The following is a 7,931-nucleotide window of genomic DNA, read 5'->3' on the forward strand; positions in this document are numbered from 1 at the left end:
CAGTATAATAAATACTTTCTTTCGGGTTTTGATAAGCATTGTTACCAGTCGGATACCTCCAACTGATAACGGCCGTGATGGTACTTTTATCATATTTCCGGTTTTTTGTTTTATATTTTAAAATATTTTATAAATAGGTAGGAAGGGAAAACAATATAAAATAACTTTATCGAAACCTTTTTATAGAAAAGTTGATGTTATTTTATTATGATTTGATCTTGATAATGATTCTGTTAATTCTAGTTTAAATAAAAAAAGTTCCATTCTAATTTCTGCATATAAATATAAATTATGTTTGTTTTTTTTTCAGGTAAAATTAAAGAAATTGAACGATAGGTTATATTTTTCATTATTGGTAAGTGATTAATTTATTCATTGTTAGTTTTTTATTCTTAGATCTTTAATTATATAAAAACTTTTCATGATTTTTATCTGATTGTGATAGCTGAAGAACGACGAAATGAAAAATCTAAATCTTTTTTTCTGTTGTAAATATTTTGAAAGCAGAATCTTCGTGAGGGACTGGTAACCTTTCATCCGTGTTCGAATCCTGGTCAGGCATGACAATTTTTCCTTATGATACAAAATTCCATTTCCATATTACCACGTGCAATCTTTCAAAGCATTTGTCATGAATTAATGAATTACTAGGAAACGGGCGAGCCTACGGCCCGCCCCGAAAATGTAACATGGTTTATGTTTAAATACATATAATTTTGTTAAATGTTTTTGCCAATTTTCTTTCCGATATCCACGCTCAATTGTAATTAAATAACGTTAGTGAATTTAGTGTAGTACTAACAACAACAAACCTTTTACTACGAAAAGTTGAATAATTTTTAAAAACAATTGCACCGGCAATAAAAAAAAAACTTAAAAAAAATGCAATAAATTTGCTTTATTTTTTCAACACAAAAAAGGAAATTTTCCAATAAAATTAACCAAGCAAATGTAGTTTGCTACTTTGTTGCATTTTACCAAGAAGCGCTTCATGGAAAATAAAAATTTGAGCGTTAACAACAAACAAAAATTCGATCAGATGATCTCAACGCTTCATTCTGAACGATTCACAAAGCTCGCTTCATTCAAAAAAAAAAATATGAACACATATACAGCAAACCAACGCATCAGGTTGTTTTTTTTTAAGACTAGACGGTCAGGGCTCGCTTTGCTCGCCCGATCGTTAGCCAGGGGGCTCTGCCCCCTGGAACCTTGACGCGTTCTTATCCTAATGTTTGAGAGAATATAAAATATTTTACAGAAATATTTTAAGAAAAGGAATATTAATGTGTAGAGAATATTTTTCTGAACATATTGGTGTTTTTATATTTAAAATAGGCTTAAAGAGTGAGTAGATATACTCACTCTTCCAGTTACTCACTCTTCTATTAAAAATTATTAAAAAAATTTAATAATTTTTAATAGAAATATAATGTTTAATGCTACCCATATTGATATCAGGGAATTGGTTTGGGGACGCCGTCTTTTTCGTTTAGTCTTGAGTGTGTTCGTATGAGGAAGTGTTAGTTGCGTCCAGCTGCAGCTAGTGGCACAGAGCGGACCACGAGATGTGCCGACCGGATGTACACCAACTATTCTCTCCAGCTAAATAAAAAATTCTTTTTTTTCTTCTAAATATTAACAAAAATCACGTTGCTTTGTGTAACACGATTTACTTGTAATTCCTTACTCGTAACCGATTGTAAATAAGCAAAAAATTGTGAGAAAAAAATGAAAATATTATTAAAACGAAAATTAATTAAGATTTTCTCAGTCGAAGAGAATAGAAGTAGTGTCGTCAGAGAAAGTAGTTACCCCGTGTTGGAATTAAAAATAAAAATAAATTAAAAGAATTTATGAATTACCAAACTCGATCACTTCTTAACCATCCAAATTATTAACTGGCGTCTGAATTATCTTAACCAGACAAGTATTTCTGTAGCAGAAGCTATTTATGAATACTTCCAACGTTAAAGCAATAGAAGTGAAATAGAAAAAAAGTTCTGTGTGAGCAAAGACTGGTTTCGTTGATTTATAAGACTAATCTGAATAGTAAGCATAACTATATATCTTATAGCTGCAAGTTTAAATTTGAGCTGCTGTAGACTATCATTACGTGTTATGCTAGTTTGATTAAACTGTATTTATTTATTTTTTATTATTATTACTGTGATCTCAGACACTGATATACACATACTTTACAAGAAAATTAAGATCAATCGAATTATAAGTGAAAAAATTCCAGAGTTGGCGGTAATCGAATCTCGGACTAAGTGATCGATCTCGAGTCGTACAATAATGTAAGTAACCATCGTAAAGGGATTTACAATCACTTTTCATGAATAAATTAAGTCGTTATTGAGAGGACAATGCCGTAAGTTTCATGTTAAGACGAATTTTAACTTTTTCGGCCTGACATAAAAATGTTAATTATATTCGGTTCTTTATTTAAAATGTTTTTCGCTTCTCGAGATTACGAATAGTCAACGAGTAATGATTATCAAGTAAAATTACAGAATCATAAAAAATAAATGTAACCATTTATATGTGTGTGTTTGTTACACCACACATGACACATGACCTTAAAGGTATCGGAGAAAAATATTTCTACTCATTCCTCCAAAATGTTTAAATGCGTAAGGATATCTTTGTTTTAAACCTTTATTGTGCAGTAATCGTTTTCATGCAATAAACGTCATGTGCAACTAAAACAAGTTATAGTTACAGGATTTTTCCTATTGTTTGTTATAAGTATATTTTTTGAAGAACAATAGAAGTTATAATATGTGTTACATGAACGTAAATAAGAGTTAATGTATGATGTAGGTTATAATACTAAAATGGATAAGCTATCAGTTTCTATTGCCGTTAGGTAAATCTGGCGTCGAGTTCAAGTTTTTTTTTTGTTGTATTACTATTATTATTTTTATAAAATACAACATTTATAATCTTGCTTCATTATAAATTACAATACCTACACCTGCAAAAGACATTTTACCAACTAAAAGTTGTTTTTTTTTGTTTTTTTTTTATCCCAAACTAGTTTACAAATTTATCCATAAATGAGATACATAAATTTTTTCTTTTTTTTATGGTACATTTATGAATAAATTATTATTGTTATTTATTGATGAATTTCAAGAATACATCAAAAAAAACCACTGAAACGCTAATTTAGTATGAATATTAATCTCAAATTATTTTTAACTTTATTAATTTCAATATTCACTATGGCCCCTTGCTGCTCCGCAGCGTTATTATTACAAAATAACGTTATACTCGTATATTTAAAAAGAATCCCCTTAAAACCTATTCTATTTACTGCACGGCTCACCCGTATCCACTTGTTTTTTTTCTTTACTACCAAAGGTAAAATGCGTCCTCAAAACCTGATTCCAGTCCTTTGACTTTCTACTACGTGGATGGCGCTGATTTTTTTTTTTATTTTGCTTAGAATAGCCCGTGGATGTGTCATCAAACATCAACGGATCTTGAAAGTGATTTTCTATAACCTTATTAACCTCGGGAAATTCCTCAGTTAAGTATAATAAGGATTTTTTGAGGAATTTTCAGAGGAAATTCAAGTTTGGGGTCCACTGATGTTTGATGACCACATATCTGTGGGTCATTCCTAACAGAATAAAAAAGGAAATCCCAATCCTTCCAGTAGAATGCCCAGACGAACTGGAAATAGGTTTTCAGCCCAATTTTTTTACGTCCAAGATATGATAAATTATAATTACATAACACAGTTATTTAAAGTAAATTTTACATATTATGTTTGAATATTTTAATAAATATTAACATCTGATAATATTTTAAATAATTATAATAATAATAAGGTAACTATAAATTTTGTTACATTTTTAAAGCAGCGTAAATTTTTTTCATTTCAATATTTTATTATTAACAAGAGTTTCTGCTTTTAACTGGTGGTGGTTAATTTCCATTTCTCCCGCTGCCATCTCCCTGTAGGTCACCTCACGGCATTGATTCGGAGTCTGTTCCTAGAAATTCTTAGTATGATATTACTTGTCCACCATTTTATTATTAAAATATGATTTAAACTGATACTTTCTTCCTTTATATATAAAAATAGGTTAGAGGGTGGATTTAGCCTACTGGGCTCTAGTTATATATGCATCCCTCACCTGTACATCTATCTAACTACTATTTAAAAAAAAAAAAAAATTACTATGTAATAATTAAAATAATTCTTACACAAATTTCCCTCGTAAGGGGCTTAAGCTGGTTTGCAATTAAAAGAGCTTTCTTTTAACCTTTAGAACCGTCTGTAATTAGTTTCTGTACACCGTTGTGGTGATTATATCAAATTTAGCTGGATGCGTTAGGAAAATTTGATAAAATTGTTCTTTGAAGAAGAACCAGTGAAAACCTTGAGAATAGTTTAATAATGTATTCTCATCGAGGAAATGTCACACAGTCGTTAGTAAGATTTGCACCACAAATGAAAGGTCACTTTTTCTATTCCACCACAGAAACAAATTTTTCTGCCACTTGTTCAAATCTTGAAATACTATTAAAAATTTCATTACTTTAAAATTTTCATGATTGGACTGAACTTGAAGAAACTTTTTCTATTACATAAATTTTAGTGGCATACTGTCGTAGTATACAGAATGTTCCTTAAAATTTATGAAGTGTTCAACCGTATTTCCAAAGCATGAACTTGAACCCCTCTTTTATTAGACAGTATAGGGCAACACATGAGATTTAGATGGGAGGAGGCATATGGAATTGTTGACCGAATACCTTCACATTTTGTTTTACGATTAACAAATTTCTCTTAAGGACACCTTATTAAACCCAAACTAATATCCTAGAAGTCGCCAGCTATGTACCTCTTTACAATAAATTAAAAATACAACATTGTATTTGTTGTTCTTCGATCAATACAATACATAAAAACATTCATCATTCATTATATTATTAGTAAAATTAAGTTACTTTATTACAACTAAAAGACATCATTTGTCCACTTCATCCACAACGCTTCACTTATATGCATCATTGAAAACAATTCTTCACGCTCTTCAACCACGTAACCTTTGTTATTAAAACCAAACACTTAAAAAATCAAATCAAACCTGCTGCAAGATATAAATCTTTATGCTCTTTTAGTAATCGACATGTATTTAGTCATCTCAACAAAGAAGACATTAAATTTGAGTTATGAATTTATACTCGTATGTAGATTTTTATTGAACAAATTACGATTTTTAATCGCAAGAGTTTTAAAAAGGATTTATGGAATAAGAACACAAGACCACAGACTGAAATCAAATAAACAGAATCCGTTAATATTGAAAACCTGGAAGTAACTAAGATTCTCTTGACAAATCGTCCGAATGAACCAATCAAGGTTAAACAAACAGATTTTCAATAGACTCTAGAACTACCAAAGTCAAAGTGGCTAAGTTAAACAGATGAAAAAAGAGCTCAAAATGTTCAACATTACAGAAAGACTGTCTGTATCGAAAAGAATTCAAAAAGAATTATAGAATATTATAGAATTAAGGTTCTGGTAGGTGAAAAGAAAAAACTCAACAGAAGAGAATGGACTGAAGAAAGAAGAGCTTGGACAGTCCGAAAGAATGAAGAACTTCTGAAAGAAAAAGAAAGAAAACACATGGAATTACATTTGCGTGGTCCTTGAAGGTCTATCCACCGATAAGAAAAAAATTACATTGCACTACACATGATATTTTTGACGAGGTTAAATATTAATTAGTGCGTTGGTAACATTTTCACAAATGTGTTTGAACAAACATTATTGAATATAACATCATTATGGAATATATTATGTATATTTTCCACTTATAAATTGTGATACTCAACAGATTTCTTGTTGCCGCTTTGAAAAAATTCTTCATTTTCTTCCATTATCACAGGAGTTGATGAGCGTCTACTATGAACAACACTGAAATTACCGCCATAAAAACATTTTTGCCACGTATAACAAAATCATTTTTAATCCTTTGCTTTTACAAGATATATTATTGTTTCTAATGACGATTTTTGAAGCTAAACGCAAATTTTGAAATATTTATGCTGTTCATCAACGCACATTTTGAACTGTGGCAATATTATAATACTTAGCTATTTCAAAAACGCGCCTACGTACAAAATCTTATAAATTCAAATGATGTCAGTACTTTTCGTTCTTATTTATTCATGTACTGTATTATTCTAACGATCATTGTATAAATTCAGGCTACTACTGAAATTTCCTATTTAGGGTGTATGAAGTGGATAATTGTGAGAATAGGTGACTGTTCCCGAGTTCACCTTTCTTTTTTCTTTTTCCTGTTTAGTCTCCGAGAATTACTGTTCGGGTATTACTTCAGAGGATGACTTAGGATGATATGTATGAGTGTAAATGAAGTGTAGTCTTGTACGGTCTCAGTTCGACCATTCCTGAGATGTGTGGTTAATTGAAACCCAACCACCAAAGAATACCGGTATCCACGATCTAGTACTCAAATCCGTATAAAAGTAACTGCCTTAACTAGTATTCTGAACCTTAGTACTTAATACTCTTGAACCTTAGTACTCTCAACTTCAATATCAGCTGATTTGTGATGACGATTTTACCACTAGACCAACCTGGTGGGTTGTCCAAAATACACTTATTATTACTAAAATCGATCTATCTCGACAAACTGTAAATCACCGCGCTATCACGTCTAAGTCGTGAGCTACATTGAATGGAAACGAGTGCTGTGCCCTTTTCCCGCCAACCCCGTCATCAGTGACACTTACTCAAAGTCATATCAGCGAGCTGACCGTGTAAGTTATAAAATTACACCGCATTTACGTCTCTGAGACTAATTGTTAGGGAGTTATTAAGGCAGGGCGATATAGACCTTTTCGTTACGCAACAAGTTTCTGTTCTGATACTCGGATGTTTCGGTGTAATTTTAAAGACGTTTCACGTCAAAACTTAAAAATGTTTTGAAAGAAAAATTCAAAGTGGCGTTTAAAAATTTCAACATGTTTAACCACTTTTTCTCCAAATTGAAATCGCCAATTGAGAAACTTAAACTGTGTAACATAGTATATAGCATTCAATGTAATGATTGGCAGGGACAATATATAGGCCAAACCACGCAATATTTAAAAAAAACATTTGGAGGCGCACAAGTACCGGAAACATGTAGTTACACCCTTATTTAAACATGAAAAAGAAAATAAATACAGTTTTAATTATGAACAAGTAAAAATTTTAGCTTATGATGTAAATATTACTAGGAGGTTAATACTTAAAATAATTCATATTACCAATTCTAAAAAGTCCATTGACTGTAACTAGTATAATATATTTTATCAAATTTAAATAGTGATAAATTATTGATAGAGGGATTCGATGTTATTGAGTAAAAAAAATGTCGTTTACGTGTATGATTTATTTTTATTTGTTATTTCCAGTTTGATTGAATAGTAAAATAAGTGAGGGTATTAACCAGTGCATCACTGCATATGGACCAGTCAAATATTGTTGATCGCATGATTAAGTAGGTTACGTTTTTAGTTTCACTTGATAAAGCTTCGAATTTGAAACGAAACTCGTAGTATGGTTTTGTGTTTATTTTTGTTTCGTGTAGTAATAATATAATACTGTAATATGGTTGTGTTAAGTGAAGATTTATAAAATAAAATATTTAGTGTCTATATATTTTATCTGCATATTTATTTCTATTGCCTACATAGTGATTTATTTGAGATCTAAATATTTTATGTTTAGGTCAACCGTACCACCCATCTCTGGAACGGTAGACCTGGACTGTACAAGACTACACTTCATTTACATTCATACATTTCATCCTCTGAAGTAATACCTTACGGTGGTTCCGGAGACTATACAGAAAAAGAGAGAAATATTTAGTTACTGTTTTGTGTGTGTGTGTGAA

Source organism: Lycorma delicatula, chromosome 1 (genome assembly GCF_047948215.1).
Source record: "Lycorma delicatula isolate Av1 chromosome 1, ASM4794821v1, whole genome shotgun sequence".
Taxonomy (NCBI): domain Eukaryota; kingdom Metazoa; phylum Arthropoda; class Insecta; order Hemiptera; family Fulgoridae; genus Lycorma; species Lycorma delicatula.